The sequence below is a fragment of the Phragmites australis genome, chromosome 24, assembly GCF_958298935.1.
Source record: "Phragmites australis chromosome 24, lpPhrAust1.1, whole genome shotgun sequence".
Classification (NCBI taxonomy): Eukaryota; Viridiplantae; Streptophyta; class Magnoliopsida; order Poales; family Poaceae; genus Phragmites; species Phragmites australis.
The window spans coordinates 20,439,089-20,450,910 of NC_084944.1; the positions used below are offsets into that span (position 1 = coordinate 20,439,089).

Here is an 11,822-nt window from a genome sequence, read left to right on the forward strand (position 1 = left end):
AAATAGGGTTTTCAGTGTAAAAATAAATCAATTTATTCTCTGAAATTAGGGAAACTTGCAGATAGACCCTTAGGCTTCACTGTTTTCGCATAAAGGCCCTTAGATAGTTCTGGTTAATTGCAATTAGGCCCCTAGATTTTAGGATAATTGCATTTAGACCCCTGAATTTTAGGATAATTATGGTTAGGCCCTCAAACTTTGCTCATAAGCCCCTAGAACTTTCTATTTTTACAATTTAGTCCCTGTAATCTTTCAGAAAAGCCCCTGTAGAGTAGAACTAGTGTAACTTTTTCATACGAACTCCGATTTAGGTGATTTTTGCGCTCCCGAGATCGTAGCAGTGTGTACTTTCCTTTAATAGGCTTTTTAGAGTTAATTTCTCCTGTTTGGTGTGATGTATTTAGCTTTTTTGTTATTGCGTTCTGGTGTGTGCTTCGGCTTTAGGAGACGAGCAGAGTGTCAGTATTCAGGACCAAGTTTTTGAAGATTTCGAGTAGCCTACCTACGAAGGCAAGTGTCCTTGATCACCTTGATTCCACTATAGGTCATTATAGTTTTACTTTTCCTTAGTTGCATGCTTGTCTAATTATGAAATCCCATGAATAGGGTTTACTAGAATCTGTGTGACCATTCCTTGTAGCCTCTTTTGGGTCTTGGGACATGTAAAGGGTAGTCATGCTAGTGCAGTCAGGGATTAGAATAATTATGAATTGTGACTAATGCCTATGAAACAAGTACTTGGGGAATGATAATCTTGTAGTAACTTGAATTAGGGATCCCAACTGGATGGCTAGTATGTGGTGGAGCTACACAGCAGGGTTGGTGTACGTTCTTGTGTGGGATCCTAAGGACCGGTTCATGGAGCCTATAACCTGGCATAACAGCACAACCATGAGGCCTATATGGGTACGGCCTGGCTAAGTAATTAGTGTTCTTCACATTCTGTACGCACCAATGGTTGATTCAGTGGCACAAGAGGGGGCCTCTACAGTGGATGTAATCCCTGTTAGCGGTGAAACCTCAGTGGGTGCTTATAGATGTGGAGGTACTTTGTAACGGCCTTGTAGTGAGACCCCGGCCATACACCCCGGAAGTGTAAGGCAAAACGGGAATCACAACTCGTGGGTAAAGTGTGCAAACTCTGCAGAGTAAATAAACTGATCGATCAGCCGTGCTCGCGGTCAAGAGCGGCTTGGACTTCTTCATGATTAGATAGGAATCTTAAGGGTTGGTTTGGGTAGTCGGGTGGTAGCACTCCCGATGAGTCGGTAGCCGGATATGGGATATCTGGTGAGTCTGGTAGTCGGATGGTATCCGATGAGCTATGTTCTTTAATTGCTGGAATATAAACTTAGTAAATAGGTTGCTATGTTGTTTGAGTCTGGTTTAGCTGAGCATAGTTGCAGTAATCCCCAAGTCAACTTTTCCTTGTCAATAGCCTGCATGTCATATTTTCCCCCACTTGCTGAGTACTCTACGTACTCACGCTTGCCTTCTCCCTACTTTCGGATGCTGCTCAGAAGGTGAAGTCTTCAAGGATGTCCGGACGATGGTGCTGAATTCTAGAAGAAAGGAGGCGTCGATTGAAGGCCATATCCTAGGCTGGTGTTTCCCCCGGACAACGCCTGTGGATGGATGGGAGCTCCGTTGCCGTTTGAAGATTTATTAGTATTTTCTTTCAGACCTTTGGGTCCTTTTGTAAGGAATGTTTACGTTATTTAAGACACAGTTTATGTTATCACTAATGATGTCGCTGCATGTATGAAAAACTTGATCCTGGCATACATGTGGAATACATCTGGTTGTTTACTTTAAAACCGGGTGTGACATAGTCACCGCGTCTCCCCCGGGATTGGGTAAGGCTACAGTCTCCGATCTCCAATTTCTCGTGTTCTTGGACTTCAAAATTTGATCCCTGCTAGGCGGCCTACTACTTCATTGCTTGATTCGTGATTTAATTCGTTGCATATGGTGGTTCCGGTCATGTCTGTGGATGAGCTCGTAAGACGTAACTCTCAATTTAGCACGTCTACTGCCAATTGGCAGAATCAATTGAATTGCGAATTAGAGACCTTAGTAATTAGGCATTATTTGCAAAAGGATACTTGGATTCTCCTTGTTAGAAAAATTATGTCCATCCTATTCTGAATTAGAATTTGTAGTTTCAGAGACGAGCAATGTTGTTTGATATCATGCATAATGTACTTGCCTTGCTATTCGCAAGTCAGATGCATGCATTTTGCATTCCCAAAAATTGGGAAATAATTAGCAAAGGAAAAAAGGGGCAATACAGTAGGGCAATACAGTATTTAGGTTTAGTCTATTCTGATTATTATTTATTGTTTGCGTTGCTGCGTAATTAACAAGTACTCGGCATGTTTCCTAAATATTCTACCGTTTCTGTCATAAACACTAACTTAGGTTTAGAAAAGGTGAAGTTACAAGTGCAGCCAGGTAAAGCCGGTAGCTTCATATGCTTGTTGCCCTGTACCATTGAGTTTCAAATTTTACTAATCAGGATCAATAAGATAGCGAATATGCAGTAGGACAAATCTTTTCAGCAGACTTCTTAAACCAGTACAGTGATTCCGTGCAAATGAAAATGGATATATATGTCACTTCACCTTTTGTAATAGCTAGCATTCCTTAGCTTCTGCAGATTTAGTCACTTGTGAAATCAACTCATTTACCAGCTTTATGTACATGTAGACAGGACACTACTTAGATTTGGGAATTTTGTCTCAATTGATGCAACCAATATTCTGTATTACTAACATCCACTCATATTCAAACAGAGGCAATGGCTCCAGGGTGTGTCAAAATCTTGATGCACCATGGGGGGTTCTTTTTCAAAGGAAGATGCACTAACTTATGATGGAGGTGAAGTCTCCCATTTTCGAAATATTGAGAAGGATGTAATGTTCTACTTTTCATGTAGTGCAACTGGCAACAAGTGTAGGCTTCAAGGATGGCGACACTTTATTTTATGTCATTCCTGGTCGTAGTATTGAAGGTGGTATAGACCAGCTCTCAGATAACATATCTGTTTCTGAAATGATGAAGTTTGCAAATCAAAACAACTATCTAGAACATGATGTTAGCGTCTATCCAACAGTTGCTGATGCTGCCCAACAAGACAGCACCACTGAGGTACTATTTATGCCTCACTGCAACTTTGTTCGTACAGAACTATGTTATAATCCAAATTCTGCCTCAGCATTGTTTCATTTCAGATTCTGAATTGTTGTCCAACTGCGATGCGTAGTTGGTTCTCTCTTTTTTTATTTTGTTTTTCAGCAACCAAATTTGTATGTTTGCGAACTTATTAAATTTCATTCCACAGAAAATGGCCCGACCTGTAGCTAAGAGAGACATTCTAGTCTTGAGCCAACAAATGAGACGTCATAGGATGAAACTTTTGATGGCTTTGCTTTACTGGTTGTTTTTGTTAGAAAGCAGCGCTTACGGTTGATTAGAGAGCCCTATAGTTTTGACCCGGCAATCCGAACAAAGAATTTAAATGATATGATCTATGAAAGTGATATCCTATGTGTTCAGCAACTTTGAATGGATAGGTGTTTTTTTGGATGTTGTGTTCTTTGGTGAGAGACATTGGAGGATTAAGGGATACTAGGAATGTGAAAGTGGAGGAAATGGTTGCGATGTTCCTACATTGTCGGTGTATTAGGAACCGGAGGTCTCCGAATCCCGAGGCCAAGCTAGCCATCCGCCACATGGCGCCATCCCGCGAAGTCTCTCTTGTGGGGTGAGAAAAGGCCGAGTCCCGGGAGAAGGTGCTCAGGGCCACGGTCGGTGGCCCCCGAGTACCCCAGTACCCCGATGATCCACGGAATCCAAGCACCGGGAAGAAAGTGCTCGGGGAGATGTCCGGTCACCCCCGAGCACCCTAGTCCCCCGACGATCAGAAGAGCTAAGTTCCGGGAGAGAGTACTCGGGGCTGCGTTAGGGGCATGTCGTGGCCGGCGAGTACTTAAAATAGCCGGCAACACAGAAGCAAGGGAACACCACCAACAACGAGGGATGACCCTGACGAACCAGACCAACGACGAGAAACCGAGAGTAGACGCGAAGAACACAACGTAAGAGAGACACCGTGAGCAAGGTTGAGCACAGTTCCAGCCGAAGAACAAGGAGCCTCAAGCTCTTAGTTAGGCCAACATTCTTGTAACCAGCAACATCCTTGAGGGACTTCCTCAGGACAGTTATAGCATCCATACAGGAGTAGGGTATTACGCCCCCGTGCGGTCCGAACCTGTCTAAATTTCGGTGCATTTACTTCTTCTCGCACTAGGTCGACACCCCCACCACTGGCCGTTGCATTCATTCCCATTTATTTCTTCGACGAACTTATTCAGGATCATCCCCCCGGTCGAATCTCTAAAAAGGGGTCTCTCGGGATCCCTGCGACAGGAGTTAATCCTCCGACATACATGTACTAGCTTACGACGAGAAAAGTCACTCCATGAGGATAGATTATCAATGGTCTCAAGAGACTATAAGTCGACACTTCAATAATGTGTTACGAGTAGTGCTTAAGCTTTGGAGTGTGGTGCTTAAGAGCCCTCAGCCAATACCAGATAATTGTAAGGAAGAAAGATGGAAGTGGTTTAAGGTAAAAGTGACTTAAAACACAGAGTAATATAATAAATTTGTGCACCGACTAATCACTTTTTTTTCATATTGTAGAATTGTATAGGTGTTATAGATGGTAGTGATGCAAGGGTACTCAGAGATACCTTGCCAAGGCCAAATGGTTTGAGGGTTCCTCGTGGTAAGATATGTTATCTTAGTTCACAGTCTTGTTCGTATACATATATTATATCTTAGAAAATATAATATGGTTTGACAAATATAGGTTGCTATTATCTTGTGGATGCTGGGTACAAGAACTATGAGGGATTCCTTGCTCTGTATAGAGGACAACGTTACCACCTAAAAGAATGGAGTAATCCACCAATAACAAGGGAGGAACTGCTTAACATGAAGCATTCTTCGGCACAAAATGTGATAGAAAGGACCTTTGGGTTATTGAAGCTATGTCGACGTATAATTAGGAATGAATCTTATTACCCTATAGATACCTAAATTGCTGTAATCCTTGCATGTTGCTACCTCCACAATCTCATAAGACAACAAATGAGTTCTCATCTATTTGAGCCACAGTTGGAAGCTTTCTTGCAATGTGAAGGCAGCAGCCTAGGCGTAATTGATCGTACTGAGTCATCAGCGGAGTGGACTGAATTTAGAGATGGTCTAGCAACTAGGATGTTGGACGCTTGGCTAGCAAGGAGCCGCCGCTAAATCTACTTTGTAATGCTTGATGACAAGATGTCATCTTATGTATTGTGGCACTTATTTCCATGACTGATATTGTTATTTCCATGACTATTATCATGTAATATTCTGTTGCCATGGTTCTCACCTAGATACTTGGTTCATGAACTGATTAATTTTCTTTGCTCTTGCCTCTTATTATGTAACCATTGCTATGAGATAGACAAAGAAGGGAAAAAAGACTAAAATGCTGCATAAGAAGAGAGACAAGAGGATTTGGATTGCAGAAGAAGAAAATATATTTTTGGATATTCTCTATGAAATGAATGACTCTGGGTGGAAGGTGGACACACAAATGTGGTTACATGTTGTACATTGAGAAGGAGCTTGCTAAAAGACTGCCTAATGCTAATATCAAAGCTGACCCTCATATTCAATCTAAGGTGAAGACTTTGAAGAAGTTGATGTCCTATGTCTTGGATGTTCAACAGTATGGTAGTGGCTTTTGGCTGGGATGATGAGAGAAAAATGGTTTATTGGAAACAAAGAGGAGTTCATGGGCTGGGCAAAGGTATATCAGAACATTCAAACATGGATTTTTACTTCTTTGTTTCTCATTCAATTTGCTCTTGTTTATTTGGTCATGATCTTCAACTATGTATTGCAGAGTCGTCCTGGTGCAGCAGCTTTGTATATGAAGCCTTTTGTGAATTTTGATAAGCTTTGTGAGATTTATGCCGAGGATCTAGCAAAAGGAGGCAACGCTAAAGGCCCTGGAGATGAGTTTGACCTGTATGAAGAACAATCTTTGACAAATGTGACCGAAGCAACCCATCAAAGTGAAAATGTTGTTGACTCCCAATCTCAAGATCCATACCATGGTAGCTACCCATCAAGTGGAGTTAAATCTACAGCTGGTCGCAAGAGGGTGTTTGTACAAGATGATGTATCGAAATCACTCAAAACTCTTGTGGAAGCTGAAACAGCAAATGCACATGCTATGAATGCCATCCAGTCTGCATTTACCCGAGAATTTGAGGCTCAAAAGCATATTGATGAAAGGAGGAATCAATTGTTTCCTATGCTTACCAAATTTACTCAATTTAGCTGGGATCAAATTGCGAAGGTGTCGGTGTATCAAGAACCAGGGTCCTTGAGTCCCGAGGCCAGGCCAGCCATCCGCCACATGGCGCCATCCCGCGAGGTCCCTCCTGGAAGATGAGAAAAACTCAAGTCCCGGGAGAAGGTGCTCGGGGCCACAGTCCGTGGTTCCCAAGCACCCCAATTCCACGATGATCCGCGGAGTCTAAGTACCGGGAAGAAAGTGCTCGGGGAGGTGCCCGGTCACCCCCGAGTGCCCTAGTCCCTCGACGATCAGAAGAGCCAAGTTCCGGGAGAGAGTGCTCGAGACTGCGTGTGACAGCTCCTGAGCGCTCGGTTCCCCGAGGATCCGCGTAAGAGTGCTCGGGAGAGAGTGCTCGGGGCTGCACATGGCAGCCCCCGAGCACTCAGTTCCCCGAAGGATCGGGCAAGAGTGCTCAGGAGAGAGTGCTCGGGGTTGCACGTGGCAGCCCCCGAGCACTCGGTTCCCAGAAGGTTCGTGCAAGAGTGCTCGGGAGAGAGTACTCAGGGAGGTAAACAGGACCCCCGAGCACTTGGTACCCCGAGGACAAGGATAGGCATTCTCGGGAGAGAGTGCTCGGGGAGGTGAACAGTACCCCCGAGCACTCGATGCCCCGACGACCCAGAAAGACCCCTGAGGGACCCGCCGATGAGGTGTCAATCAGCCAGAGGTCCGAGGCCGCATTTAATGAGCGTGCATGGCCTGACATCCCCAACTGCTCCCGCCGCAGTGTCAGTTCCTGCCATGTTTTGGCAGAGAGGCGTGGGGCTATTAATTGCACGGGTCCCGTCCCGTATCATCCGGCATGTCTCGGGATAACATCACCAGGATCAAGGCGTTCCGTCTGCCGCCCTGCTGTGGCAGAGGAACAAGACAGGGCGGGCACGCCGGGTTGCTCTGCTGCTGCCCGGTGGGCCCTCTCTGCGGCTGCGTAAATGGTATAGTAGGAAAAGTTTTCTATAAAACTTTGTATGAATTTTGGGAAAGTATAGTAGGAAAACTTTCTATGAAGTTTTGCAGTACAAGTTTTATGGATAAGTTTGGTTAAAAGTTTATCAAAAAGTTACCTGCTAGCGCACAAAAAAGGATCTGCTCTGATTTTGACCGCCCGATTTATCGCCACCGGCGCTCAGCCACAAGAGGCTTAGGAGGCACTGGGGTCAAGCCATCAAACAACTTATTCAACTCGAATCCACCGCGAATTCTCCTCCGCCTCCTCGTCAACAGCATCTGGCTCCGCCGGTTGTCCAACCAAACGCCAGGCCACCGGAGCCAAGGTCAGCCGCTGTCACCTTCTCATAGGTAGGCGATCCAGCAGCCATATACCTCTCTATGTACCGCTGTATCTAAGTAAACTCTAAACTAGCCATATTGTCGTATGTATAATTATGTAGTTAGTCGTATGCAGGGAAAAAATTATCGCCGAAATGGGACTATGGATTCATGCCAATGTTTCCTATTTCCTACTACATGTTTGGAAGAAAATAGGAAACATTGGCATGAATCCATAGTCCCAAATATTACAAGTTTGAACCAAAATGCACAACATAAACATCAGTCCGTAGTCTCAAATATTACAAACATATAAACCAAAATAGGGTCACATAGGCTCAATATCTGATCACCAAATCAGCCCATATTACAAGCACTTGAACCAAAATGACAAAACAGGTGACATGCTCAGATTTGATCACTAACTCCGTCCAGAGTCCTTGGAGGCTTGGATCACTACAAATATTGACATATACTCAAAATTTGGTCACAATATACAAATGTGTAAGGTCAATGACAACTGCATACTATTTTGCTCTGTTAAAAAAACACACAACTTAATTAAACTGTCAATATAATAGACTTCCAAAGAAAATCTCTAACTGTTCTTTGATTTTGTTGAAGTTAATTAATCACAAGTACAGATTTGATTAGAAAAAGGTTTGATAAATACTATGGATAACCTTTTTTAAGATAGAGGGCAAGAGGTTTGTCGAACCTTTTTAAGATAGAGGCCCTTGATAGAGAGTTTATTTTGCCTTGTTGATCTTGGACGGATAGAGGTTGGTTGCTCACGTCTAGCACCTACAATTTCAAATGTAAGCTCATCGGTACCCATTTGAATTTAAATGCTACATATGCAATTGAATTATCATTTGTACCACAACCTGCAGCATCATTTGTACCACAACCTGCATCATCATCTGTACCGCAACCTGCATCATCTGAACTGTTATCCCCTGATTCAGCATAAGTTGGGCTACCTTGTGAAGAATCCGACTCAAAATCGTTCGCAATGCCTTCTTCATCTTCCTCCAATCCTACCTTCCCTTTCTTCTTACCGCCCTTTCTAGCAAACTCAAGCTTCCTCTTAAATATGGCCACTTCTTCTTCATCCATTCCTAACTCATCTATGAGAAATCTACTTGGGCTTGGGGATTCAGGCTCCTTGTCAACATATTCATCAAGAATAGGTGTAGACTCACTCCTAGAGTTGCACAACCAATCCATGATTGGGTTGCCTTCATCATACATAGCAACATCCATCATGATGCTACAAGGATCGGACTCCCTTTCTTTAGAGCCTTGAATTTATTGAAGCCTTTGCATGTCAGTTACGAAATGTTGGATGCGCAACTTCAAATTGTAGTGGACATAAACCAACTTGTGGAGTTTCTCATAACCCAACCGATTTCTCAACTTTGTATGAACCATAGCAAATGTGCTCCAGTTTCGCTCACACCCACTGGAGGACATCCATTATGAAACAATACGCCGTGCAATCTTTTGTAGTTCTTTATGCTCTCCTCCGTATGAATCCCACCAATCAGCTACAATAAATAACAGAACAAGTATCACAACAAGAGAAGTAATAAAAAAAACTTGCAATAACACCATTAAAAAGCTGCAATCAAAACAAAACCTGCACTCATACGACCACTAAGTGCTGATCGTCGAGCCTCCTCTCCTCCAAATAACCCTCTCTTTGCACTGAAGAAAGCAAATTGTTCAATTGCATCATATGCCTTTGAAGATGAGCTTGCAATCTTCTTGAGGGCCAATGTTACAGCGTGTCTGGAAGATGATTTTTTCACAAGCTTTGACCTATATAGTGCTTCAGGATCAAGTGCAGCAGCTAGAAAAAGAAACAAGTTTAGCACTCAGCTAGGAAAGGATACAAGTTGAGCAATATTTTCATTTCAGCACTTACCTGCAACCATGAGAGTTTCATTGAGAAGATATTGAAGTCTCTTGTTGATTACTTCCATTATCCTATCACGGAAATCTTCTTTATTACTTAATGTAGCACGTATGTCATCTACGGCTTTCAACATCTTTGGAAGGAATCCAGATATAGATGCGCTTTTCTGCTGATCAGCAAAGCGAAGTACAGAGTAGATTGATGTGACAGCTTTCAGCACCAATTCCATGCCACTCCACAATCTTCTATTTGTCAAACAATCATATGTGAATTCATGGTCCTCTTCATCCCTCCACACACTATTAGTCCACTCATTAGACACCATCCATGCCTTGAACTTATCCTGTCTGTCCCAAAAACTTTCAAGGAAGATGAAAACCGTGCCAAACCTGGTGGCATTCCACCGAATCAACTCTCCACCAATCTGCTCCCTCATCATAGCATGCAGCCTGAAAACGAAAAACCAAAGTAAACACACAAATACAATTTTATTCAACATCAGTTTCTCAAGTATACAAGTATTTACCTGTTATGGTTATAAAAGAATCTACAAATTCGCTTTGCACTGTCCATGACTTCCGTGACCTCTGGAAAACGTCCTATGTCCTTCAACATCAAATTGATAGTATGAGCTGCACATGGCTGCCAAGTAATGTGTGGATACTGAGCAATGAGCTGCTGGCATGCTTTCTTGTAGTTAGAGCCATTATCTGTGACAATCTGAACGACAACCTTAGCCCCAATCTCCTCAACAACCACGTCTCTAAGGCAATCATAAATAAAATCTGCATTTTGGATAGAACCAGTTGCATTTATAGACTTGTGGAAGAACATGCGTCCGTTGCAAAAGATCATAAAATTAATAATGCACATCATGGTAGGACATGTACAATCATGCAAAAAAAACAAAAGTAAGTGCAAAAGGACAATTGCATTCAATCTTATTTCCTCGATTATACAAGTATATACCTGTCCATGAATCACACATGATGGTAACTCCATAGTCACCCCATTCATCCTTGAATTCAGCCATGTGAGCCTCCATGTCTTCATAGTTCATATCAAGCAATGGGCCATCTATTTCTCTTCCAATAGGAATGTGCACTCCTTCTCCAAGCTGTTGGGCTAATTTAATAGCTGATCGAAAGTACGGACAGTCTGCTTTTCTTCCTGGAATATCATTGGCATGAAACCACTTGGCCAAAGCTTTCCCAAGCTTCTCTTTGCCATCCCCCATGAGCATAATGTCCACCCGAGGCTGCGCTTGTGCCCTGCTGCGTGCCAAATCTATGTCAAAGGGATCTTGTGAAACACTTCAGCTTTGGTAGAACCTGTACAATCATGCACACAAAAACAAAAGTAAGTGCACAAGTACAATTGCATTCAACATCAGTTTCTCAATTATGCAATTCTTACCTGTCAAGTGTACTTTGTTGATTAGCTGAACAACTTGCAGACCCACTACCACCAATCCTACCAAAAGGAGAAGTGTTGGCACGTTCCATGGCATGTTGCCTCAATGACTCTCTCATCGCCATCTCAATCTGTCCTGCTTCATCAGGAGGAATTCTCACCCTGCCAAATTTCCCAAAATCTCTATTTGCTAACATAACCTCCTTTTCAACATAGAGACGAAGGTTCTTGTTTCGCTTCCTCCTTACTCTTCGGATTGCTACTTCATCCGTCAATAATGCCTTAACATTAAGTGGCACATTTTTGCAGGCCGCCACATTCCCAGGCAATCCACCCAAATGCTCCCTTAGACGGCTCACACCTCCACCCTTAATGCGAGCAGGGCAACAATTGCAGCTAAAGCCATTCCCAAGAGGCTCACCATGGCTCCAAGGGTTCTCAATGGTTCCTGTTAATTTCACCCGTCTCCCTGCAGTACCATACAAAAATATGAACAATTATGCAAGAGATAACATGGCCACTACCAAATATGATGATGAGCACATGAAACAGAACCGGTGTGAAACAAAAAATGGATACATAGTTACCAAACAAATGTGAAACTAGAGGATGATGAACATGAAGCATACATGAAGCATACTTTGGGATGTTTTTCACAGTACTCCTATTATAGACACATGATTCAATACATATTATGAAAAAGATGATTATTCAGTCAAACAAAGAGAAGTTTCCAATCATATAATCAGTTATAATTGTCTTAATATAAATATTGGACAAGATGTATAAAACATATTG

General features: G+C 42.8%; 1 pseudogene; it reads right to left on the reverse strand.

Moving 5' to 3' along the window:
- Nucleotides 1-8,002: 8,002 nt before the first annotated feature.
- On the reverse strand, nucleotides 8,003-10,543 carry LOC133906965 (uncharacterized; annotated as a pseudogene).
- Nucleotides 10,544-11,822: the final 1,279 nt, after the last annotated feature.